Here is a 27,274-nt window from a genome sequence, read left to right on the forward strand (position 1 = left end):
AACTAAAAGGTTCAGGGACTTCTCTTCTCAGAACTAAAAGGTTCAGGAACTTCTCTTCCAAGAACTAAAAGGTTCAGGGACTTCTCTTGAAAGAACTACAGGGTTCAGGGACTTCTCTTCATTGAACGAAAAGGTTCAGGGACTTCTCTTTAAAGAACTAAAAGGTTCAGGGACTTCTTTTCATAGAACTAAAAGGTTCAAGGACTTCTCTTTAGGAACTAAAAGGTTCAGGGACTTCTCATCATAGAAGTAAAAGGGTCAGGGACTTCTCTTCATAGAACTAAAAGGTTCAGGGACTTCTCTTCTCAGAACTAACATGTTCAGGGACTTCTCTTCAAAGAACTAAAAGGTTCAGGGACTTCTCTTCATAGAACGAAAAGGTTCAGGGACTTCTCTTTAAAGAACTAAAAGGTTCAGGGACTTCTTTTCATAGAACTAAAAGGTTCAAGGACTTCTCTTTATAGAACTAAAAGGTTCAGGGACTTCTCGTCAGGAACTAAAAGGTTCAGGGACTTCTCTTGAGGAACTAAAAGCTTCAGGGACTTCTCTTCATTGAACTAAAAGGTTCAGGGACCTCTCTTTCAAGAACTAAAAGGTTCAGGGACTTCTCTTTAGGAACTAAAAGGTTCAGGGACTTCTCATCATAGAAGTAAAAGGTTCAGGGACTTCTCTTCATAGAACTAAAAGGTTCAGGGACTTCTCTTCTCAGAACTAACATGTTCAGGGACTTCTCTTCAAAGAACTAAAAGGTTCAGGGACTTCTCTTCATAGAACTAACAGTTTCAGGGACTTCTCTTGAAAGAACTAAAAGGTTCAGTGACTTCTCTTCTCAGAACTAAAAGGTTCAGGAACTTCTCTTCCAAGAACTAAAAGGTTCAGGGACCTCTCTTCCAAGAACTAAAAGGTTCAGGGACTTCTCTTCTCAGAACTACAGGGTTCAGGGACTTCTCTTCATAGAACGAAAAGGTTCAGGGACTTCTCTTTAAAGAACTAAAAGGTTCAGGGACTTCTTTTCATAGAACTAAAAGGTTCAAGGACTTCTCTTTATAGAACTAAAAGGTTCAGGGACTTCTCGTCAGTAACTAAAAGGTTCAGGGACTTCTCTTGAGGAACTAAAAGCTTCAGGGACTTCTCTTCATTGAACTAAAAGGTTCTGGGACCTCTCTTTCAAGAACTAAAAGGTTCAGGGACTTCTCTTTAGGAACTAAAAGGTTCAGGGACTTCTCATCATAGAAGTAAAAGGTTCAGGGACTTCTCTTCATAGAACTAAAAGGTTCAGGGACTTCTCTTCTCAGAACTAACATGTTCAGGGACTTCTCTTGAAAGAACTAAAAGGTTCAGGGACTTCTCTTCTCAGAACTAAAAGGTTCAGGAACTTCTCTTCCAAGAACTAAAAGGTTCAGGGATTTCTCTTCAGGCACTAAAAGGTTCAGGGACTTCTCTTGAGGAACTAAAAGGTTCAGGGACTTCTCTTCATAGAACTAAAAGGTTCAGGGACCTGTCTTTAAAGAACTAAAAGGTTTAGGGACTTCTCTCGAGGAACTAAAAGGTTCAGGGACTTCTCGTCATAGAACTAAAAGGTTCAGGGACTTCTCTTCTCAGAACTCAAAGGTTCAGGGACTTCTCTTCATAGAACTAAAATCTTCAGGGACTTCTCTTCATAGAACTAAAAGGTTCAGGGACTTCTCTTCTCAGAACTAAAAGGTTCAGGGACTTCTCTTCATAGAACTAAAAGGTTCAGGGACTTCTCTTCATAGAACTAAAAGGTTCAGGGACTTCTCTTCTCAGAACTAACATGTTCAGGGACTTCTCTTCAAAGAACTAAAAGGTTCAGGGACTTCTCTTCATAGATCTAACAGTTTCAGGGACTTCTCTTGAAAGAACTAAAAGGTTCAGGGACTTCTCTTCTCAGAACTAAAAGGTTCAGGATCTTCTCTTCCAAGAACTAAAAGGTTCAGGGACTTCTCTTCATAGACCTAAAAGGTTCAGGGACTTCTCTTCAGGCACTAAAAGGTTCAGGGACTTCTCTTGAGGAACTAAAAGGTTCAGGGACTTCTCTTCATAGAACTAAAAGGTTCAGGGACCTCTCTTTAAAGAACTAAAAGGTTTAGGGACTTCTCTCGAGGAACTAAAAGGTTCAGGGACTTCTCTTCATAGAACTAAAAGGTTCAGGGACTTCTCTTCTGAGAACTAAAACGTTCAGGGACTTCTCTTCATAGAACTAAAATCTTCAGGGACTTCTCTTCATAGAACTAAAAGGTTCAGGGACTTCTCTTCTAAGAACTAAAAGGTTCAGGGACTTCTCTTCATAGAACTAAAAGGTTCAGGGACTTCTCTTCTAAGAACTAAAAGGTTCAGGGACTTCTCTTCATAGAACTAAAAGGTTCAGGGACATCTCTTGAGGAACTAAAAGGTTCAGGGACTTCTCTTCATAGAACTAAAAGGATCAGGGACTTCTCTTTAAAGAACTAAAAGGTTCAGGGACTTCTCTTCAGGAACTAAAAGGTTCAGGGACTTCTCTTCATAGAACTAAAAGGTTCAGGGACTTCTCTTTATAGAACTAAAAGGTTCAGGGACTTCTCTTCATAGAACTAAAAGGTTCAGGGACCTCTCTTTAAAGAACTAAAAGGTTTAGGGACTTCTCTCGAGGAACTAAAAGGTTCAGGGACTTCTCTTCATAGAACTAAAAGGTTCAGGGACTTCTCTTCTCAGAACTAAAAGGTTCAGGGACTTCTATTCATAGAACTAAAATCTTCAGGGACTTCTCTTCATAGAACTAAAAGGTTCAGGGACTTCTCTTCTCAGAACTAAAAGGTTCAGGGACTTCTCTTCATAGAACTAAAAGGTTCAGGGACTTCTCTTCATAGAACTAAAAGGTTCAGGGACTTCTCTTCTCAGAACTAACATGTTCAGGGACTTCTCATCAAAGAACTAAAAGGTTCAGGGACTTCTCTTCATAGAACTAACAGTTTCAGGGACTTCGCTTGAAAGAACTAAAAGGTTCAGGGACTTCTCTTCTCAGAACTAAAAGGTTCAGGAACTTCTCTTCCAAGAACTAAAAGGTTCAGGGACTTCTCTTCATATACCTAAAAGGTTCAGGGACTTCTCTTCAGGCACTAAAAGGTTCAGGGACTTCTCTTGAGGAACTAAAAGGTTCAGGGACTTCTCTTCATAGAACTAAAAGGTTCAGGAACCTCTCTTTAAAGAACTAAAAGGTTTAGGGACTTCTCTCGAGGAACTAAAAGGTTCAGGGACTTCTCTTCATCGAACTAAAAGGTTCATGGACTTCTCTTCTCAGAACTAAAAGGTTCAGGGACTTCTCTTTAAAGAACTAAAAGGTTCAGGGACTTCTCTTCAGGAACTAAAAGGTTCAGGGACTTCTCTTCATAGAACTAAAAGGTTCAGGGACTTCTCTTCCAAGAACTAAAAGGTTCAGGGACTTCTCTTCAGGAACTAAAAGGTTCAGGGACTTCTCTTCATAGAACTAAAAGGTTCAGGGACTTCTCTTTATAGAACTAAAAGGTTCAGGGACTTCTCTTCATAGAACTAAAAGGTTCAGGGACCTCTCTTTAAAGAACTAAAAGGTTTAGGGTCTTCTCTCGAGGAACTAAAAGGTTCAGGGACTTCTCTTCATAGAACTAAAAGGTTCAGGGACTTCTCTTCTCAGAACTAAAAGGTTCAGGGACTTCTCTTCTCAGAACTAAAATCTTCAGGGTCTTCTCTTCATAGAACTAAAAGGTTCAGGGACTTCTCTTCATAGAACTAAAAGGTTCAGGGACTTCTCTTTCAAGAACTAAAAGGTTCAGGGACTTCTCTTTTGGAACTAAAAGGTTCAGGGACTTCTCATCATAGAAGTAAAAGGTTCAGGGACTTCTCTTCATAGAACTAAAAGTTTCAGGGACTTCTATTTAAAGAACTAACATGTTCAGGGACTTCTCTTCAAAGAACTAAAAGGTTCAGGGACTTCCCTTCATATAACAAAAAGTTTCAGGGACTTGTCATCATAGAACTAAAATGTTGAGGGACTTCTCTTCCAAGAACTAAAAGGTTCAGGGACTTCTCTTCTCAGAACTACAGGGTTTAGGGACTTCTCTTCATAGAACGAAAAGGTTGAGGGACTTTTCTTTAAAGAACTAAAAGGTTCAGGGACTTCTTTTCATAGAACTAAAAGGTTCAGGGACTTCTCTTTATAGAACTTCAAGGGTCAGTGACTTCTCGTCAGGAACTAAAAGGTTCAGGGACTTCTCTTCATTGAACTAACAGTTTCAGGTACTTCTCTTGAAAGAACTAAAAGGTTCAGGGACTTCTCTTCTCAGAACTAAAAGGATTAGGAACTTCTCTTCCAAGAACTAAAAGGTTCAGGGACTTCTCTTCTCAGAACTACAGGGTTCAGGGACTTCTCTTCATAGAACGAAAAGGTTCAGGGACTTCTCTTTAAAGAACTAAAAGGTTCAGGGACTTCTTTTCATAGAACTAAAAGGTTCAAGGACTTCTCTTTATAGAACTAAAAGGTTCAGGGACTTCTCGTCAGGAACTAAAAGGTTCAGGGACTTCTCTTGAGGAACTAAAAGCTTCAGGGACTTCTCTTCATTGAACTAAAAGGTTCAGGGACCTCTCTTTCAAGAACTAAAAGGTTCAGGGACTTCTCTTTAGGAACTAAAAGGTTCAGGGACTTCTCATCATAGAAGTAAAAGGTTCAGGGACTTCTCTTCATAGAACTAAAAGGTTCAGGGACTTCTCTTCTCAGAACTAACATGTTCAGGGACTTCTCTTCAAAGAACTAAAAGGTTCAGGGACTTCTCTTCATAGAACTAACAGTTTCAGGGACTTCTCTTGAAAGAACTAAAAGGTTCAGTGACTTCTCTTCTCAGAACTAAAAGGTTCAGGAACTTCTCTTCCAAGAACTAAAAGGTTCAGGGACCTCTCTTTAAAGAACTAAAAGGTTTAGGGACTTCTCTTCATTGAACGAAAAGGTTCAGGGACTTCTCTTTAAAGAACTAAAAGGTTCAGGGACTTCTTTTCATAGAACTAAAAGGTTCAAGGACTTCTCTTTAGGAACTAAAAGGTTCAGGGACTTCTCATCATAGAAGTAAAAGGTTCAGGGACTTCTCTTCATAGAACTAAAAGGTTCAGGGACTTCTCTTCTCAGAACTAACATGTTCAGGGACTTCTCTTCAAAGAACTAAAAGGTTCAGGGACTTCTCTTCATAGAACTAACAGTTTCAGGGACTTCTCTTGAAAGAACTAAAAGGTTCAGGGACTTCTCTTCTCAGAACTAAAAGGTTCAGGAACTTCTCTTCCAAGAACTAAAAGGTTCAGGGACCTCTCTTTAAAGAACTAAAAGGTTTAGGGACTTCTCTCGAGGAACTAAAAGGTTCAGGGACTTCTCTTCATAGAACTAAAAGGATCAGGGACTTCTCTTTAAAGAACTAAAAGGTTCAGGGACTTCTCTTCAGGAACAAAAAGGTTCAGGGACTTCTCTTCATAGAACTAAAAGGTTCAGGGACTTCTCTTTCAAGAACTAAAAGCTTCAGGGACTTCTCTTCATTGAACTAAAAGGTTCAGGGACCTCTCTTTCAAGAACTAAAAGGTTCAGGGACTTCTCATCATAAAAGTAAAAGGTTCAGGGACTTCTCTTCAAAGAACTAAAAGGTTCAGGGACTTCTATTCAAAGAACTAACATGTTCAGGGACTTCTCTTCAAAGAACTAAATGGTTCAGGGACTTCTCTTCATAGAACAAAAAGTTTCAGGGACTTCTCATCATAGAACTAAAAGGTTCAGGGACTTCTCTTTATAGAACTAAAAGGTTCAGGGACTTCTCGTCATGAACTAAAAGGTTCAGGGACTTCTCTTCATAGAACTAACAGTTTCAGAGACTTCTCTTGAAAGAACTAAAAGGTTCAGGGTCTTCTTTTCATAGAACTAAAAGGTTCAAGGACTTCTCTTTAGGAACTAAAAGGTTCAGGGACTTCTCATCATAGAAGTAAAAGGTTCAGGGACTTCTCATCATAGAAGTAAAAGGTTTAGGGACTTCTCTCGAGGAACTAAAAGGTTCAGGGACTTCTCTTCTCAGAACTAACATGTTCAGGGACTTCTACTCAAAGAACTAAAAGGTTCAGGGACTTCTCTTCATAGAATTAACAGTTTCAGGGACTTCTCTTGAAAGAATTAAAAGGTTCAGGGACTTCTCTTCTCAGATCTAAAAGGTTCAGGAACTTCTCTCCCAAGAACTAAAAGGTTCAGGGACTTCTCTTCATAGACCTAAAAGGTTCAGGGACTTCTCTTCAGGCACTAAAAGGTTCAGGGACTTCTCTTGAGGAACTAAAATGTTCAGGGACTTCGCTTCATAGAACTAAAAGGTTCAGGGACCTCTCTTTAAAGAACTAAAAGGTTTAGGGACTTCTCTCGAGGAACTAAAAGGTTCAGGGACTTCTCTTCATAAAACTAAAAGGTTCAGGGACTTCTCTTCTCAGAACTAAAAGGTTCAGGGACTTCTATTCATAGAACTAAAATCTTCAGGGACTTCTCTTCATAGAACTAAAAGGTTCAGGGACTTCTCTTCTCAGAACTAAAAGGTTCAGGGACTTCTCTTCATAGAACTAAAAGGTTCAGGGACTTCTCTTCATAGAACTAAAAGGTTCAGGGACTTCTCTTCTCAGAACTAACATGTTCAGGGACTTCTCTTCAAAGAACTAAAAGGTTCAGGGACTTCTCTTCATAGAACTAACAGTTTCAGGGACTTCGCTTGAAAGAACTAAAAGGTTCAGGGACTTCTCTTCTCAGAACTAAAAGGTTCAGGAACTTCTCTTCCAAGAACTAAAAGGTTCAGGGACTTCTCTTCATAGACCTAAAAGGTTCAGGGACTTCTCTTCAGGCACTAAAAGGTTCAGGGACTTCTCTTGAGGAACTAAAAGGTTCAGGGACTTCTCTTCATAGAACTAAAAGGTTCAGGAACCTCTCTTTAAAGAACTAAAAGGTTTAGGGACTTCTCTCGAGGAACTAAAAGGTTCAGGGACTTCTCTTCATAGAACTAAAAGGTTCAGGGACTTCTCTTCTCAGAACTAAAAGGTTCAGGGACTTCTCTTTAAAGAACTAAAAGGTTCATGGACTTCTCTTCAGGAACTAAAAGGTTCAGGGACTTCTCTTCATAGAACTAAAAGGTTCAGGGACTTCTCTTCCAAGAACTAAAAGGTTCAGGGACTTCTCTTCTCAGAACTAAAAGGTTCAGGGACTTCTCTTCATAGAACTAAAAGGTTCAGGGACTTCTCTTCTAAGAACTAAAAGGTTCAGGGACTTCTCTTCATAGAACTAAAAGGTTCAGGGACTTCTCTTGAGGAACTAAAAGGTTCAGGGACTTCTCTTCATAGAACTAAAAGGATCAGGGACTTCTCTTTAAAGAACTAAAAGGTTCAGGGACTTCTCTTCAGGAACTAAAAGGTTCAGGGACTTCTCTTTAGGAACTAAAAGGTTCAGGGACTTCTCATCATAGAAGTAAAAGGTTCAGGGACTTCTCTTCATAGAACTAAAAGGTTCAGGGACTTCTCTTTCAAGAACTAAAAGGTTCAGGGACTTCTCTTTAGGAACTAAAAGGTTCAGGGACTTCTCATCATAGAAGTAAAAGGTTCAGGGACTTCTCTTCATAGAACTAAAAGTTCCAGGGACTTCTATTTAAAGAACTAACATGTTCAGGGACTTCTCTTCAAAGAACTAAAAGGTTCAGGGACTTCTCTTCATATAACAAAAAGTTTCAGGGACTTCTCATCATAGAACTAAAATGTTGAGGGACTTCTCTTCCAAGAACTAAAAGGTTCAGGGACTTCTCTTCTCAGAACTACAGGGTTCAGGGACTTCTCTTCATAGAACGAAAAGGTTGAGGGACTTTTCTTTAAAGAACTAAAAGGTTCAGGGACTTCTTTTCATAGAACTAAAAGGTTCAGGGACTTCTCTTTATAGAACTTCAAGGGTCAGGGACTTCTCGTCAGGAACTAAAAGGTTCAGGGACTTCTCTTCATTGAACTAACAGTTTCAGGGACTTCTCTTGAAAGAACTAAAAGGTTCAGGGACTTCTCTTCTCAGAACTAAAAGGTTCAGGAACTTCTCTTCCAAGAACTAAAAGGTTCAGGGACTTCTCTTCTCAGAACTACAGGGTTCAGGGACTTCTCTTCATAGAACGAAAAGGTTCAGGGACTTCTCTTTAAAGAACTAAAAGGTTCAGGGACTTCTTTTCATAGAACTAAAAGGTTCAAGGACTTCTCTTTATAGAACTAAAAGGTTCAGGGACTTCTCGTCAGGAACTAAAAGGTTCAGGGACTTCTCTTGAGGAACTAAAAGCTTCAGGGACTTCTCTTCATTGAACTAAAAGGTTCAGGGACCTCTCTTTCAAGAACTAAAAGGTTCAGGGACTTCTCTTTAGGAACTAAAAGGTTCAGGGACTTCTCATCATAGAAGTAAAAGGTTCAGGGACTTCTCTTCATAGAACTAAAAGGTTCAGGGACTTCTCTTCTCAGAACTAACATGTTCAGGGACTTCTCTTGAAAGAACTAAAAGGTTCAGGGACTTCTCTTCTCAGAACTAAAAGGTTCAGGAACTTCTCTTCCAAGAACTAAAAGGTTCAGGGATTTCTCTTCAGGCACTAAAAGGTTCAGGGACTTCTCTTGAGGAACTAAAAGGTTCAGGGACTTCTCTTCATAGAACTAAAAGGTTCAGGGACCTGTCTTTAAAGAACTAAAAGGTTTAGGGACTTCTCTCGAGGAACTAAAAGGTTCAGGGACTTCTCGTCATAGAACTAAAAGGTTCAGGGACTTCTCTTCTCAGAACTCAAAGGTTCAGGGACTTCTCTTCATAGAACTAAAATCTTCAGGGACTTCTCTTCATAGAACTAAACGGTTCAGGGACTTCTCTTCTCAGAACTAAAAGGTTCAGGGACTTCTCTTCATAGAACTAAAAGGTTCAGGGACTTCTCTTCATAGAACTAAAAGGTTCAGGGACTTCTCTTCTCAGAACTAACATGTTCAGGGACTTCTCTTCAAAGAACTAAAAGGTTCAGGGACTTCTCTTCATAGATCTAACAGTTTCAGGGACTTCTCTTGAAAGAACTAAAAGGTTCAGGGACTTCTCTTCTCAGAACTAAAAGGTTCAGGAACTTCTCTTCCAAGAACTAAAAGGTTCAGGGACTTCTCTTCATAGACCTAAAAGGTTCAGGGACTTCTCTTCAGGCACTAAAAGGTTCAGGGACTTCTCTTGAGGAACTAAAAGGTTCAGGGACTTCTCTTCATAGAACTAAAAGGTTCAGGGACCTCTCTTTAAAGAACTAAAAGGTTTAGGGACTTCTCTCGAGGAACTAAAAGGTTCAGGGACTTCTCTTCATAGAACTAAAAGGTTCAGGGACTTCTCTTCTGAGAACTAAAACGTTCAGGGACTTCTCTTCATAGAACTAAAATCTTCAGGGACTTCTCTTCATAGAACTAAAAGGTTCAGGGACTTCTCTTCTAAGAACTAAAAGGTTCAGGGACTTCTCGTCATAGAACTAAAAGGTTCAGGGACTTCTCTTCTAAGAACTAAAAGGTTCAGGGACTTCTCTTCATAGAACTAAAAGGTTCAGGGACATCTCTTGAGGAACTAAAAGGTTCAGGGACTTCTCTTCATAGAACTAAAAGGATCAGGGACTTCTCTTTAAAGAACTAAAAGGTTCAGGGACTTCTCTTCAGGAACAAAAAGGTTCAGGGACTTCTCTTCATAGAACTAAAAGGTTCAGGGACTTCTCTTTCAAGAACTAAAAGCTTCAGGGACTTCTCTTCATTGAACTAAAAGGTTCAGGGACCTCTCTTTCAAGAACTAAAAGGTTCAGGGACTTCTCATCATAAAAGTAAAAGGTTCAGGGACTTCTCTTCAAAGAACTAAAAGGTTCAGGGACTTCTATTCAAAGAACTAACATGTTCAGGGACTTCTCTTCAAAGAACTAAATGGTTCAGGGACTTCTCTTCATAGAACAAAAAGTTTCAGGGACTTCTCATCATAGAACTAAAAGGTTCAGGGACTTCTCTTTATAGAACTAAAAGGTTCAGGGACTTCTCGTCATGAACTAAAAGGTTCAGGGACTTCTCTTCATAGAACTAACAGTTTCAGAGACTTCTCTTGAAAGAACTAAAAGGTTCAGGGTCTTCTTTTCATAGAACTAAAAGGTTCAAGGACTTCTCTTTAGGAACTAAAAGGTTCAGGGACTTCTCATCATAGAAGTAAAAGGTTCAGGGACTTCTCATCATAGAAGTAAAAGGTTTAGGGACTTCTCTCGAGGAACTAAAAGGTTCAGGGACTTCTCTTCTCAGAACTAACATGTTCAGGGACTTCTACTCAAAGAACTAAAAGGTTCAGGGACTTCTCTTCATAGAATTAACAGTTTCAGGGACTTCTCTTGAAAGAATTAAAAGGTTCAGGGACTTCTCTTCTCAGATCTAAAAGGTTCAGGAACTTCTCTCCCAAGAACTAAAAGGTTCAGGGACTTCTCTTCATAGACCTAAAAGGTTCAGGGACTTCTCTTCAGGCACTAAAAGGTTCAGGGACTTCTCTTGAGGAACTAAAAGGTTCAGGGACTTCTCTTCATAGAACTAAAAGGTTCAGGAACCTCTCTTTAAAGAACTAAAAGGTTTAGGGACTTCTCTCGAGGAACTAAAAGGTTCAGGGACTTCTCTTCATAGAACTAAAAGGTTCAGGGACTTCTCTTCTCAGAACTAAAAGGTTCAGGGACTTCTCTTTAAAGAACTAAAAGGTTCATGGACTTCTCTTCAGGAACTAAAAGGTTCAGGGACTTCTCTTCATAGAACTAAAAGGTTCAGGGACTTCTCTTCCAAGAACTAAAAGGTTCAGGGACTTCTCTTCTCAGAACTAAAAGGTTCAGGGACTTCTCTTCATAGAACTAAAAGGTTCAGGGACTTCTCTTCTAAGAACTAAAAGGTTCAGGGACTTCTCTTCATAGAACTAAAAGGTTCAGGGACTTCTCTTGAGGAACTAAAAGGTTCAGGGACTTCTCTTCATAGAACTAAAAGGATCAGGGACTTCTCTTTAAAGAACTAAAAGGTTCAGGGACTTCTCTTCAGGAACTAAAAGGTTCAGGGACTTCTCTTTAGGAACTAAAAGGTTCAGGGACTTCTCATCATAGAAGTAAAAGGTTCAGGGACTTCTCTTCATAGAACTAAAAGGTTCAGGGACTTCTCTTTCAAGAACTAAAAGGTTCAGGGACTTCTCTTTAGGAACTAAAAGGTTCAGGGACTTCTCATCATAGAAGTAAAAGGTTCAGGGACTTCTCTTCATAGAACTAAAAGTTCCAGGGACTTCTATTTAAAGAACTAACATGTTCAGGGACTTCTCTTCAAAGAACTAAAAGGTTCAGGGACTTCTCTTCATATAACAAAAAGTTTCAGGGACTTCTCATCATAGAACTAAAATGTTGAGGGACTTCTCTTCCAAGAACTAAAAGGTTCAGGGACTTCTCTTCTCAGAACTACAGGGTTCAGGGACTTCTCTTCATAGAACGAAAAGGTTGAGGGACTTTTCTTTAAAGAACTAAAAGGTTCAGGGACTTCTTTTCATAGAACTAAAAGGTTCAGGGACTTCTCTTTATAGAACTTCAAGGGTCAGGGACTTCTCGTCAGGAACTAAAAGGTTCAGGGACTTCTCTTCATTGAACTAACAGTTTCAGGGACTTCTCTTGAAAGAACTAAAAGGTTCAGGGACTTCTCTTCTCAGAACTAAAATGTTCAGGAACTTCTCTTCCAAGAACTAAAAGGTTCAGGGACTTCTCTTCTCAGAACTACAGGGTTCAGGGACTTCTTTTCATAGAACTAAAAGGTTCAAGGACTTCTCTTTATAGAACTAAAAGGTTCAGGGACTTCTCGTCAGGAACTAAAAGGTTCAGGGACTTCTCTTGAGGAACTAAAAGCTTCAGGGACTTCTCTTCATTGAACTAAAAGGTTCAGGGACCTCTCTTTCAAGAACTAAAAGGTTCAGGGACTTCTCTTTAGGAACTAAAAGGTTCAGGGACTTCTCATCATAGAAGTAAAAGGTTCAGGGACTTCTCTTCATAGAACTAAAAGGTTCAGGGACTTCTCTTCTCAGAACTAACATGTTCAGGGACTTCTCTTGAAAGAACTAAAAGGTTCAGGGACTTCTCTTCTCAGAACTAAAAGGTTCAGGAACTTCTCTTCCAAGAACTAAAAGGTTCAGGGATTTCTCTTCAGGCACTAAAAGGTTCAGGGACTTCTCTTGAGGAACTAAAAGGTTCAGGGACTTCTCTTCATAGAACTAAAAGGTTCAGGGACCTGTCTTTAAAGAACTAAAAGGTTTAGGGACTTCTCTCGAGGAACTAAAAGGTTCAGGGACTTCTCGTCATAGAACTAAAAGGTTCAGGGACTTCTCTTCTCAGAACTCAAAGGTTCAGGGACTTCTCTTCATAGAACTAAAATCTTCAGGGACTTCTCTTCATAGAACTAAAAGGTTCAGGGACTTCTCTTCTCAGAACTAAAAGGTTCAGGGACTTCTCTTCATAGAACTAAAAGGTTCAGGGACTTCTCTTCATAGAACTAAAAGGTTCAAGGACTTCTCTTCTCAGAACTAACATGTTCAGGGACTTCTCTTCAAAGAACTAAAAGGTTCAGGGACTTCTCTTCATAGATCTAACAGTTTCAGGGACTTCTCTTGAAAGAACTAAAAGGTTCAGGGACTTCTCTTCTCAGAACTAAAAGGTTCAGGAACTTCTCTTCCAAGAACTAAAAGGTTCAGGGACTTCTCTTCATAGACCTAAAAGGTTCAGGGACTTCTCTTCAGGCACTAAAAGGTTCAGGGACTTCTCTTGAGGAACTAAAAGGTTCAGGGACTTCTCTTCATAGAACTAAAAGGTTCAGGGACCTCTCTTTAAAGAACTAAAAGGTTTAGGGACTTCTCTCGAGGAACTAAAAGGTTCAGGGACTTCTCTTCATAGAACTAAAAGGTTCAGGGACTTCTCTTCTGAGAACTAAAACGTTCAGGGACTTCTCTTCATAGAACTAAAATCTTCAGGGACTTCTCTTCATAGAACTAAAAGGTTCAGGGACTTCTCTTCTAAGAACTAAAAGGTTCAGGGACTTCTCTTCATAGAACTAAAAGGTTCAGGGACTTCTCTTCTAAGAACTAAAAGGTTCAGGGACTTCTCTTCATAGAACTAAAAGGTTCAGGGACATCTCTTGAGGAACTAAAAGGTTCAGGGACTTCTCTTCATAGAACTAAAAGGATCAGGGACTTCTCTTTAAAGAACTAAAAGGTTCAGGGACTTCTCTTCAGGAACTAAAAGGTTCAGGGACTTCTCTTCATAGAACTAAAAGGTTCAGGGACTTCTCTTTATAGAACTAAAAGGTTCAGGGACTTCTCTTCATAGAACTAAAAGGTTCAGGGACCTCTCTTTAAAGAACTAAAAGGTTTAGGGTCTTCTCTCGAGGAACAAAAAGGTTCAGGGACTTCTCTTCAAAGAACTAAAAGGTTCAGGGACTTCTCTTGAGGAACTAAAAGGTTCAGGGACTTCTCTTCATAGAACTAAAATCTTCAGGGTCTTCTCTTCATAGAACTAAAAGGTTCAGGGACTTCTCTTCATAGAACTAAAAGGTTCAGGGACTTCTCTTTCAAGAACTAAAAGGTTCAGGGACTTCTCTCGAGGAACTAAAAGGTTCAGGGACTTCTCTTCATAGAACTAAAAGGTTCAGGGACTTCTCTGCTCAGAACTAAAAGGTTCAGGGACTTCTCTTCATAGAACTAAAATCTTCAGGGACTTCTCTTCATAGAACTAAAAGGTTCAGGGACTTCTCTTCTCAGAACTAAAAGGTTCAGGGACTTCTCTTCATAGAACTAAAAGGTTCAGGGACTTCTCTTCTAAGAACTAAAAGGTTCAGGGACTTCTTTTCATAGAACTAAAAGGTTCAGGGACTTCTCTTGAGGAACTAAAAGGTTCAGGGACTTCTCTTGAAAGAACTAAAAGGTTCAGGGACTTCTCTTGAGGAACTAAAAGGTTCAGGGACTTTTCTTCATAGAACTAAAAGGATCAGGGACTTCTCTTTTGGAACTAAAAGGTTCAGGGACTTCTCTTGAGGAACTAAAAGCTTCAGGGACTTCTCTTCATTGAACTAAAAGGTTCAGGGACCTCTCTTTCAAGAACTAAAAGGTTCAGGGACTTCTCTTTAGGAACTAAAAGGTTCAGGGACTTCTCATCATAGAAGTAAAAGGTTCAGGGACTTCTCTTCAAAGAACTAAAAGGTTCAGGGACTTCTCTTCATAGAACTAAAAGGTTCAGGGACTTCTATTCAAAGAACTAACATGTTCAGGGACTTCTCTTAAAGAACTAAAAGGTTCAGGGACTTCTCTTCATAGAATAAAAAGTTTCAGGGACTTCTCATCATAGAACTAAAATGTTGAGGGACTTCTCTTCCAAGAACTAAAAGGTTCAGGGACTTCTCTTCTCAGAACTACAGGGTTCAGGGGCTTCTCTTCATAGAATGAAAAGGTTCAGGGACTTCTCTTTAAAGAACTAAAAGGTTCAGGGACTTCTTTTCATAGAACTAAAAGGTTCAAGGACTTCTCTTTATAGAACTAAAAGGTTCAGGGACTTCTCGTCAGAAACTAAAAGGTTCAGGGACTTCTCTTGAGGAACTAAAAGCTTCAGGGACTTCTCTTCATTGAACTAAAAGGTTCAGGGACTTCTCTTCAAAGAACTAAAAGGTTCAGGGACTTCTATTCAAAGAACTAACATGTTCAGGGACTTCTCTTCAACGAACTAAATGGTTCAGGGACTTCTCTTCATAGAACAAAAAGTTTCAGGGACTTCTCATCATAGAACTAAAAGGTTCAGGGACTTCTCTTTATAGAACTAAAAGGTTCAGGGACTTCTCGTCATGAACTAAAAGGTTCAGGGACTTCTCTTCATAGAACTAACAGTTTCAGGGATTTCTCTTGAAAGAACTAAAAGGTTCAGGGACTTCTCTTCTCAGAACTAAAAGGTTCAGGAACTTCTCTTCCAAGAACTAAAAGGTTCAGGGACTTCTCTTGAAAGAACTACAGGGTTCAGGGACTTCTCTTCATTGAACGAAAAGGTTCAGGGACTTCTCTTTAAAGAACTAAAAGGTTCAGGGACTTCTTTTCATAGAACTAAAAGGTTCAAGGACTTCTCTTTAGGAACTAAAAGGTTCAGGGACTTCTCATCATAGAAGTAAAAGGTTCAGGGACTTCTCTTCATAGAACTAAAAGGTTCAGGGACTTCTCTTCTCAGAACTAACATGTTCAGGGACTTCTCTTCAAAGAACTAAAAGGTTCAGGGACTTCTCTTCATAGAACTAACAGTTTCAGGGACTTCTCTTGAAAGAACTAAAAGGTTCAGGGACTTCTCTTCTCAGAACTAAAAGGTTCAGGAACTTCTCTTCCAAGAACTAAAAGGTTCAGGGACCTCTCTTTAAAGAACTAAAAGGTTTAGGGACTTCTCTTCATAGAACTAAAAGGATCAGGGACTTCTCTTTAAAGAACTAAAAGGTTCAGGGACTTCTCTTCAGGAACAAAAAGGTTCAGGGACTTCTCTTCATAGAACTAAAAGGTTCAGGGACTTCTCTTTCAAGAACTAAAAGCTTCAGGGACTTCTCTTCATTGAACTAAAAGGTTCAGGGACCTCTCTTTCAAGAACTAAAAGGTTCAGGGACTTCTCATCATAGAAGTAAAAGGTTCAGGGACTTCTCTTCAAAGAACTAAAAGGTTCAGGGACTTCTATTCAAAGAACTAACATGTTCAGGGACTTCTCTTCAAAGAACTAAATGGTTCAGGGACTTCTCTTCATAGAACAAAAAGTTTCAGGGACTTCTCATCATAGAACTAAAAGGTTCAGGGACTTCTCTTTATAGAACTAAAAGGTTCAGGGACTTCTCGTCATGAACTAAAAGGTTCAGGGACTTCTCTTCATAGAACTAACAGTTTCAGAGACTTCTCTTGAAAGAACTAAAAGGTTCAGGGTCTTCTTTTCATAGAACTAAAAGGTTCAAGGACTTCTCTTTAGGAACTAAAAGGTTCAGGGACTTCTCATCATAGAAGTAAAAGGTTCAGGGACTTCTCTTCATAGAACTAAAAGGTTCAGGGACTTCTCTTCTCAGAACTAACATGTTCAGGGACTTCTCTTCAAAGAACTAAAAGGTTCAGGGACTTCTCTTCATAGAACTAACAGTTTCAGGGACTTCTCTTGAAAGAACTAAAAGGTTCAGGGACTTCTCTTCTCAGAACTAAAAGGTTCAGGAACTTCTCTTCCAAGAACTAAAAGGTTCAGGGACCTCTCTTTAAAGAACTAAAAGGTTTAGGGACTTCTCTCGAGGAACTAAAAGGTTCAGGGACTTCTCTTCATAGAACTAAAAGGATCAGGGACTTCTCTTTAAAGAACTAAAAGGTTCAGGGACTTCTCTTCAGGAACTAAAAGGTTCAGGGACTTCTCTTCATAGAACTAAAAGGTTCAGGGACTTCTCTTCCAAGAACTAAAAGCTTCAGGGACTTCTCTTCATTGAACTAAAAGGTTCAAGGACTTCTCTTTAGGAACTAAAAGGTTCAGGGACTTCTCATCATAGAAGTAAAAGGTTCAGGGACTTCTCTTCATAGAACTAAAAGGTTCAGGGACTTCTCTTCTCAGAACTAACATGTTCAGGGACTTCTCTTCAAAGAACTAAAAGGTTCAGGGACTTCTCTTCATAGAACTAACAGTTTCAGGGACTTCTCTTGAAAGAACTAAAAGGTTCAGGGACTTCTCTTCTCAGAACTAAAAGTTTCAGGAACTTCTCTTCCAAGAACTAAAAGGTTCAGGGACCTCTCTTTAAAGAACTAAAAGGTTTAGGGACTTCTCTCGAGGAACTAAAAGGTTCAGGGACTTCTCTTCATAGAACTAAAAGGATCAGGGACTTCTCTTTAAAGAACTAAAAGGTTCAGGGACTTCTCTTCAGGAACTAAAAGGTTCAGGGACTTCTCTTCATAGAACTAAAAGGTTCAGGGACTTCTCTTCCAAGAACTAAAAGCTTCAGGGACTTCTCTTCATTGAACTAAAAGGTTCAGGGACCTCTCTTTCAAGAACTAAAAGGTTCAGGGACTTCTCATTATAGAAGTAAAAGGTTCAGGGACTTCTCTTCAAAGAACTAAAAGGTTCAGGGACTTCTATTCAAAGAACTAACATGTTCAGGGACTTCTCTTCAAAGAACTAAATGGTTCAGGGACTTCTCTTCATAGAACAAACAGTTTCAGGGACTTCTCATCATAGAACTAAAAGGTTCAGGGACTTCTCTTTATAGAACTAAAAGGTTCAGGGACTTCTCGTCATGAACTAAAAGGTTCAGGGACTTCTCTTCATAGAACTAACAGTTTCAGAGACTTCTCTTGAAAGAACTAAAATGTTCAGGGTCTTCTCTTCTCAGAACTAAAAGGTTCAGGAACTTCTCTTCCAAGAACTAAAAGGTTCAGGGACTTCTCTTGAAAGAACTACAGGGTTCAGGGACTTCTCTTCATTGAACGAAAAGGTTCAGGGACTTCTCTTTACAGAACTAAAAGGTTCAGGGACTTATTTTCATAGAACTAAAAGGTTCAAGGACTTCTCTTTAGGAACTAAAAGGTTCAGGGACTTCTCATCATAGAAGTAAAAGGTTCAGGGACTTCTCTTCATAGAACTAAAAGGTTCAGGGACTTCTCTTCTCAGAACTAACATGTTCAGGGACTTCTCTTCAAAGAACTAAAAGGTTCAGGGACTTCTCTTCATAGAACAAAAAGTTTCAGGGACTTCTCATCATAGAACGAAAAGGTTGAGGGACTTCTCTTTAAAGAACTAAAAGGTTCAGGGACTTCTTTTCATAGAACTAAAAGGTTCAAGGACTTCTCTTTATAGAACTAAAAGGTTCAGGGACTTCTCGTCAGGAACTAAAAGGTTCAGGGACTTCTCTTCATTGAAGTAACAGTTTCAGGGACTTCTCTTGAAAGAACTAAAAGGTTCAGGGACTTCTCTTCTCAGAACTAAAAGGTTCAGGAACTTCTCTTCCAAGAACTAAAAGTTTCAGGGACTTCTCTTCTCAGAACTACAGGGTTCAGGGACTTCTCTTCATAGAACGAAAAGGTTCAGGGACTTCTCTTTAAAGAACTAAAAGGTTCAGGGACTTCTTTTCATAGAACTAAAAGGTTCAAGGACTTCTCTTTATAGAACTAAAAGGTTCAGGGACTTCTCGTCAGGCACTAAAAGGTTCAGGGACTTCTCTTGAGGAACTAAAAGGTTCAGGGACTTCTCTTCATAGAACTAAAAGGTTCAGGGACCTCTCTTTAAAGAACTAAAAGGTTTAGGGACTTCTCTCGAGGAACTAAAAGGTTCAGGGACTTCTCTTTAGGAACTAAAAGGTTCAGGGACTTCTCATCATAGAAGTAAAAGGTTTAGGGACTTCTCTCGAGGAACTAAAAGGTTCAGGGACTTCTCTCGAGGAACTAACATGTTCAGGGACTTCTCCTCAAAGAACTAAAAGGTTCAGGGACTTCTCTTCATAGAATTAACAGTTTCAGGGACTTCTCTTGAAAGAATTAAAAGGTTCAGGGATTTCTCTTCTCAGATCTAAAAGGTTCAGGAACTTCTCTCCCAAGAACTAAAAGGTTCAGGGACTTCTCTTCATAGACCTAAAAGGTTCAGGGACTTCTCTTCAGGCACTAAAAGGTTCAGGGACTTCTCTTGAGGAACTAAAAGGTTCAGGGACTTCGCTTCATAGAACTAAAAGGTTCAGGGACCTCTCTTTAAAGAACTAAAAGGTTTAGGGACTTCTCTCGAGGAACTAAAAGGTTCAGGGACTTCTCTTCATAGAACTAAAAGGTTCAGGGACTTCTCTTCTCAGAACTAAAAGGTTCAGGGACTTCTATTCATAGAACTAAAATCTTCAGGGACTTCTCTTCATAGAACTAAAAGGTTCAGGGACTTCTCTTCTCAGAACTAAAAGGTTCAGGGACTTCTCTTCATAGAACTAAAAGGTTCAGGGACTTCTCTTCATAGAACTAAAAGGTTCAGGGACTTCTCTTCTCAGAACTAACATGTTCAGGGACTTCTCATCAAAGAACTAAAAAATTCAGGGACTTCTCTTCATAGAACTAACAGTTTCAGGGACTTCGCTTGAAAGAACTAAAAGGTTCAGGGACTTCTCTTCTCAGAACTAAAAGGTTCAGGAACTTCTCTTCCAAGAACTAAAAGGTTCAGGGACTTCTCTTCATATACCTAAAAGGTTCAGGGACTTCTCTTCAGGCACTAAAAGGTTCAGGGACTTCTCTTGAGGAACTAAAAGGTTCAGGGACTTCTCTTCATAGAACTAAAAGGTTCAGGAACCTCTCTTTAAAGAACTAAAAGGTTTAGGGACTTCTCTCGAGGAACTAAAAGGTTCAGGGACTTCTCTTCATCGAACTAAAAGGTTCATGGACTTCTCTTCTCAGAACTAAAAGGTTCAGGGACTTCTCTTTAAAGAACTAAAAGGTTCAGGGACTTCTCTTCAGGAACTAAAAGGTTCAGGGACTTCTCTTCATAGAACTAAAAGGTTCAGGGACTTCTCTTCCAAGAACTAAAAGGTTCAGGGACTTCTCTTCAGGAACTAAAAGGTTCAGGGACTTCTCTTCATAGAACTAAAAGGTTCAGGGACTTCTCTTTATAGAACTAAAAGGTTCAGGGACTTCTCTTCATAGAACTAAAAGGTTCAGGGACCTCTCTTTAAAGAACTAAAAGGTTTAGGGTCTTCTCTCCAGGAACTAAAAGGTTCAGGGACTTCTCTTCATAGAACTAAAAGGTTCAGGGACTTCTCTTCTCAGAACTAAAAGGTTCAGGGACTTCTCTTCTCAGAACTAAAATCTTCAGGGTCTTCTCTTCATAGAACTAAAAGGTTCAGGGACTTCTCTTCATAGAACTAAAAGGTTCAGGGACTTCTCTTTCAAGAACTAAAAGGTTCAGGGACTTCTCTTTTGGAACTAAAAGGTTCAGGGACTTCTCATCATAGAAGTAAAAGGTTCAGGGACTTCTCTTCATAGAACTAAAAGTTTCAGGGACTTCTATTTAAAGAACTAACATGTTCAGGGACTTCTCTTCAAAGAACTAAAAGGTTCAGGGACTTCCCTTCATATAACAAAAAGTTTCAGGGACTTGTCATCATAGAACTAAAATGTTGAGGGACTTCTCTTCCAAGAACTAAAAGGTTCAGGGACTTCTCTTCTCAGAACTACAGGGTTTAGGGACTTCTCTTCATAGAACGAAAAGGTTGAGGGACTTTTCTTTAAAGAACTAAAAGGTTCAGGGACTTCTTTTCATAGAACTAAAAGGTTCAGGGACTTCTCTTTATAGAACTTCAAGGGTCAGTGACTTCTCGTCAGGAACTAAAAGGTTCAGGGACTTCTCTTCATTGAACTAACAGTTTCAGGTACTTCTCTTGAAAGAACTAAAAGGTTCAGGGACTTCTCTTCTCAGAACTAAAAGGATTAGGAACTTCTCTTCCAAGAACTAAAAGGTTCAGGGACTTCTCTTCTCAGAACTACAGGGTTCAGGGACTTCTCTTCATAGAACGAAAAGGTTCAGGGACTTCTCTTTAAAGAACTAAAAGGTTCAGGGACTTCTTTTCATAGAACTAAAAGGTTCAAGGACTTCTCTTTATAGAACTAAAAGGTTCAGGGACTTCTCGTCAGGAACTAAAAGGTTCAGGGACTTCTCTTGAGGAACTAAAAGCTTCAGGGACTTCTCTTCATTGAACTAAAAGGTTCAGGGACCTCTCTTTCAAGAACTAAAAGGTTCAGGGACTTCTCTTTAGGAACTAAAAGGTTCAGGGACTTCTCATCATAGAAGTAAAAGGTTCAGGGACTTCTCTTCATAGAACTAAAAGGTTCAGGGACTTCTCTTCTCAGAACTAACATGTTCAGGGACTTCTCTTCATAGAACTAAAAGGTTCAGGGACTTCTCTTCATAGAACTAACAGTTTCAGGGACTTCTCTTGAAAGAACTAAAAGGTTCAGGGACTTCTCTTCTCAGAACTAAAAGGTTCAGGAACTTCTCTTCCAAGAACTAAAAGGTTCAGGGATTTCTCTTCAGGCACTAAAAGGTTCAGGGACTTCTCTAGAGGAACTAAAAGGTTCAGGGACTTCTCTTCATAGAACTAAAAGGTTCAGGGACCTGTCTTTAAAGAACTAAAAGGTTTAGGGACTTCTCGTCATAGAACTAAAAGGTTCAGGGACTTCTCGTCATAGAACTAAAAGGTTCAGGGACTTCTCTTCTCAGAACTCAAAGGTTCAGGGACTTCTCTTCATAGAACTAAAATCTTCAGGGACTTCTCTTCATAGAACTAAAAGGTTCAGGGACTTCTCTTCTCAGAACTAAAAGGTTCAGGGACTTCTCTTCATAGAACTAAAAGGTTCAGGGACTTCTCTTCATAGAACTAAAAGGTTCAGGGACTTCTCTTCTCAGAACTAACATGTTCAGGGACTTCTCTTCAAAGAACTAAAAGGTTCAGGGACTTCTCTTCATAGATCTAACAGTTTCAGGGACTTCTCTTGAAAGAACTAAAAGGTTCAGGGACTTCTCTTCTCAGAACTAAAAGGTTCAGGAACTTCTCTTCCAAGAACTAAAAGGTTCAGGGACTTCTCTTCATAGACCTAAAAGGTTCAGGGACTTCTCTTCAGGCACTAAAAGGTTCAGGGACTTCTCTTGAGGAACTAAAAGGTTCAGGGACTTCTCTTCATAGAACTAAAAGGTTCAGGGACCTCTCTTTAAAGAACTAAAAGGTTTAGGGACTTCTCTCGAGGAACTAAAAGGTTCAGGGACTTCTCTTCATAGAACTAAAAGGTTCAGGGACTTCTCTTCTGAGAACTAAAACGTTCAGGGACTTCTCTTCATAGAACTAAAATCTTCAGGGACTTCTCTTCATAGAACTAAAAGGTTCAGGGACTTCTCTTCTCAGAACTAAAAGGTTCAGGGACTTCTCTTCATAGAACTAAAAGGTTCAGGGACTTCTCTTCTAAGAACTAAAAGGTTCAGGGACTTCTCTTCATGGAACTAAAAGGTTCAGGGACTTCTCTTGAGGAACTAAAAGGTTCAGGGACTTCTCTTGAAAGAACTAAAAGGTTCAGGGACTTCTCTTGAGGAACTAAAAGGTTCAGGGACTTCTCTTCATAGAACTAAAAGGATCAGGGACTTCTCTTTAAAGAACTAAAAGGTTCAGGGACTTCTCTTCTCAGAACTAAAAGGTTCAGGGACTTCTCTTCATAGAACTAAAAGGTTCAGGGACTTCTCTTCTAAGAACTAAAAGGTTCAGGGACTTCTCTTCATAGAACTAAAAGGTTCAGGGACTTCTCTTGAGGAACTAAAAGGTTCAGGGACTTCTCTTCATAGAACTAAAAGGATCAGGGACTTCTCTTTAAAGAACTAAAAGTTTCAGGGACTTCTCTTCAGGAACTAAAAGGTTCAGGGACTTCTCTTCATAGAACTAAAAGGTTCAGGGACTTCTCTTTATAGAACTAAAAGGTTCAGGGACTTCTCTTCATAGAACTAAAAGGTTCAGGGACCTCTCTTTAAAGAACTAAAAGGTTTAGGGTCTTCTCTCGAGGAACAAAAAGGTTCAGGGACTTCTCTTCATAGAACTAAAAGGTTCAGGGACTTCTCTTCTCAGAACTAAAAGGTTCAGGAACTTCTCTTCATAGAACTAAAATCTTCAGGGTCTTCTCTTCATAGAACTAAAAGGTTCAGGGACTTCTCTTCATAGAACTAAAAGGTTCAGGGACTTCTCTTTCAAGAACTAAAAGGTTCAGGGACTTCTCTTTAGGAACTAAAAGGTTCAGGGACTTCTCATCATAGAAGTAAAAGGTTCAGGGACTTCTCTTCTCAGAACTAACATGTTCAGGGACTTCTCATCAAAGAACTAAAAAATTCAGGGACTTCTCTTCATAGAACTAACAGTTTCAGGGACTTCGCTTGAAAGAACTAAAAGGTTCAGGGACTTCTCTTCTCAGAACTAAAAGGTTCAGGAACTTCTCTTCCAAGAACTAAAAGGTTCAGGGACTTCTCTTCATATACCTAAAAGGTTCAGGGACTTCTCTTCAGGCACTAAAAGGTTCAGGGACTTCTCTTGAGGAACTAAAAGGTTCAGGGACTTCTCTTCATAGAACTAAAAGGTTCAGGAACCTCTCTTTAAAGAACTAAAAGGTTTAGGGACTTCTCTCGAGGAACTAAAAGGTTCAGGGACTTCTCTTCATCGAACTAAAAGGTTCATGGACTTCTCTTCTCAGAACTAAAAGGTTCAGGGACTTCTCTTTAAAGAACTAAAAGGTTCAGGGACTTCTCTTCAGGAACTAAAAGGTTCAGGGACTTCTCTTCATAGAACTAAAAGGTTCAGGGACTTCTCTTCCAAGAACTAAAAGGTTCAGGGACTTCTCTTCAGGAACTAAAAGGTTCAGGGACTTCTCTTCATAGAACTAAAAGGTTCAGGGACTTCTCTTTATAGAACTAAAAGGTTCAGGGACTTCTCTTCATAGAACTAAAAGGTTCAGGGACCTCTCTTTAAAGAACTAAAAGGTTTAGGGTCTTCTCTCCAGGAACTAAAAGGTTCAGGGACTTCTCTTCATAGAACTAAAAGGTTCAGGGACTTCTCTTCTCAGAACTAAAAGGTTCAGGGACTTCTCTTCTCAGAACTAAAATCTTCAGGGTCTTCTCTTCATAGAACTAAAAGGTTCAGGGACTTCTCTTCATAGAACTAAAAGGTTCAGGGACTTCTCTTTCAAGAACTAAAAGGTTCAGGGACTTCTCTTTTGGAACTAAAAGGTTCAGGGACTTCTCATCATAGAAGTAAAAGGTTCAGGGACTTCTCTTCATAGAACTAAAAGTTTCAGGGACTTCTATTTAAAGAACTAACATGTTCAGGGACTTCTCTTCAAAGAACTAAAAGGTTCAGGGACTTCCCTTCATATAACAAAAAGTTTCAGGGACTTGTCATCATAGAACTAAAATGTTGAGGGACTTCTCTTCCAAGAACTAAAAGGTTCAGGGACTTCTCTTCTCAGAACTACAGGGTTTAGGGACTTCTCTTCATAGAACGAAAAGGTTGAGGGACTTTTCTTTAAAGAACTAAAAGGTTCAGGGACTTCTTTTCATAGAACTAAAAGGTTCAGGGACTTCTCTTTATAGAACTTCAAGGGTCAGTGACTTCTCGTCAGGAACTAAAAGGTTCAGGGACTTCTCTTCATTGAACTAACAGTTTCAGGTACTTCTCTTGAAAGAACTAAAAGGTTCAGGGACTTCTCTTCTCAGAACTAAAAGGATTAGGAACTTCTCTTCCAAGAACTAAAAGGTTCAGGGACTTCTCTTCTCAGAACTACAGGGTTCAGGGACTTCTCTTCATAGAACGAAAAGGTTCAGGGACTTCTCTTTAAAGAACTAAAAGGTTCAGGGACTTCTTTTCATAGAACTAAAAGGTTCAAGGACTTCTCTTTATAGAACTAAAAGGTTCAGGGACTTCTCGTCAGGAACTAAAAGGTTCAGGGACTTCTCTTGAGGAACTAAAAGCTTCAGGGACTTCTCTTCATTGAACTAAAAGGTTCAGGGACCTCTCTTTCAAGAACTAAAAGGTTCAGGGACTTCTCTTTAGGAACTAAAAGGTTCAGGGACTTCTCATCATAGAAGTAAAAGGTTCAGGGACTTCTCTTCATAGAACTAAAAGGTTCAGGGACTTCTCTTCTCAGAACTAACATGTTCAGGGACTTCTCTTCATAGAACTAAAAGGTTCAGGGACTTCTCTTCATAGAACTAACAGTTTCAGGGACTTCTCTTGAAAGAACTAAAAGGTTCAGGGACTTCTCTTCTCAGAACTAAAAGGTTCAGGAACTTCTCTTCCAAGAACTAAAAGGTTCAGGGATTTCTCTTCAGGCACTAAAAGGTTCAGGGACTTCTCTAGAGGAACTAAAAGGTTCAGGGACTTCTCTTCATAGAACTAAAAGGTTCAGGGACCTGTCTTTAAAGAACTAAAAGGTTTAGGGACTTCTCGTCATAGAACTAAAAGGTTCAGGGACTTCTCGTCATAGAACTAAAAGGTTCAGGGACTTCTCTTCTCAGAACTCAAAGGTTCAGGGACTTCTCTTCATAGAACTAAAATCTTCAGGGACTTCTCTTCATAGAACTAAAAGGTTCAGGGACTTCTCTTCTCAGAACTAAAAGGTTCAGGGACTTCTCTTCATAGAACTAAAAGGTTCAGGGACTTCTCTTCATAGAACTAAAAGGTTCAGGGACTTCTCTTCTCAGAACTAACATGTTCAGGGACTTCTCTTCAAAGAACTAAAAGGTTCAGGGACTTCTCTTCATAGATCTAACAGTTTCAGGGACTTCTCTTGAAAGAACTAAAAGGTTCAGGGACTTCTCTTCTCAGAACTAAAAGGTTCAGGAACTTCTCTTCCAAGAACTAAAAGGTTCAGGGACTTCTCTTCATAGACCTAAAAGGTTCAGGGACTTCTCTTCAGGCACTAAAAGGTTCAGGGACTTCTCTTGAGGAACTAAAAGGTTCAGGGACTTCTCTTCATAGAACTAAAAGGTTCAGGGACCTCTCTTTAAAGAACTAAAAGGTTTAGGGACTTCTCTCGAGGAACTAAAAGGTTCAGGGACTTCTCTTCATAGAACTAAAAGGTTCAGGGACTTCTCTTCTGAGAACTAAAACGTTCAGGGACTTCTCTTCATAGAACTAAAATCTTCAGGGACTTCTCTTCATAGAACTAAAAGGTTCAGGGACTTCTCTTCTCAGAACTAAAAGGTTCAGGGACTTCTCTTCATAGAACTAAAAGGTTCAGGGACTTCTCTTCTAAGAACTAAAAGGTTCAGGGACTTCTCTTCATGGAACTAAAAGGTTCAGGGACTTCTCTTGAGGAACTAAAAGGTTCAGGGACTTCTCTTGAAAGAACTAAAAGGTTCAGGGACTTCTCTTGAGGAACTAAAAGGTTCAGGGACTTCTCTTCATAGAACTAAAAGGATCAGGGACTTCTCTTTAAAGAACTAAAAGGTTCAGGGACTTCTCTTCTCAGAACTAAAAGGTTCAGGGACTTCTCTTCATAGAACTAAAAGGTTCAGGGACTTCTCTTCTAAGAACTAAAAGGTTCAGGGACTTCTCTTCATAGAACTAAAAGGTTCAGGGACTTCTCTTGAGGAACTAAAAGGTTCAGGGACTTCTCTTCATAGAACTAAAAGGATCAGGGACTTCTCTTTAAAGAACTAAAAGTTTCAGGGACTTCTCTTCAGGAACTAAAAGGTTCAGGGACTTCTCTTCATAGAACTAAAAGGTTCAGGGACTTCTCTTTATAGAACTAAAAGGTTCAGGGACTTCTCTTCATAGAACTAAAAGGTTCAGGGACCTCTCTTTAAAGAACTAAAAGGTTTAGGGTCTTCTCTCGAGGAACAAAAAGGTTCAGGGACTTCTCTTCATAGAACTAAAAGGTTCAGGGACTTCTCTTCTCAGAACTAAAAGGTTCAGGAACTTCTCTTCATAGAACTAAAATCTTCAGGGTCTTCTCTTCATAGAACTAAAAGGTTCAGGGACTTCTCTTCATAGAACTAAAAGGTTCAGGGACTTCTCTTTCAAGAACTAAAAGGTTCAGGGACTTCTCTTTAGGAACTAAAAGGTTCAGGGACTTCTCATCATAGAAGTAAAAGGTTCAGGGACTTCTCTTCAAAGAACTAAAAGGTTCAGGGACTTCTCTTCATAGAACTAAAAGTTTCAGGGACTTCTATTTAAAGAACTAACATGTTCAGGGACTTCTCTTCAAAGAACTAAAAGGTTCAGGGACTTCTCTTCATAGAACAAAAAGTTTCAGGGACTTCTCATCATAGAACTAAAATGTTGAGGGACTTCTCTTCCAAGAACTAAAAGGTTCAGGGACTTCTCTTCTCAGAACTACAGGGTTCAGGGACTTCTCTTCATAGATCGAAAAGGTTGAGGGACTTTTCTTTAAAGAACTAAAAGGTTCAGGGACTTCTTTTCATAGAACTAAAAGGTTCAGGGACTTCTCTTTATAGAACTTCAAGGGTCAGGGACTTCTCGTCAGGAACTAAAAGGTTCAGGGACTTCTCTTCATTGAACTAACAGTTTCAGGGACTTCTCTTGAAAGAACTAAAAGGTTCAGGGACTTCTCTTCTCAGAACTAAAAGGTTCAGGAACTTCTCTTCCAAGAACTAAAAGGTTCAGGGACTTCTCTTCTCAGAACTACAGGGTTCAGGGACTTCTCTTC

Source organism: Symphodus melops (genome assembly GCF_947650265.1).
Source record: "Symphodus melops genome assembly, chromosome: 12".
Classification (NCBI taxonomy): domain Eukaryota; kingdom Metazoa; phylum Chordata; class Actinopteri; order Labriformes; family Labridae; genus Symphodus; species Symphodus melops.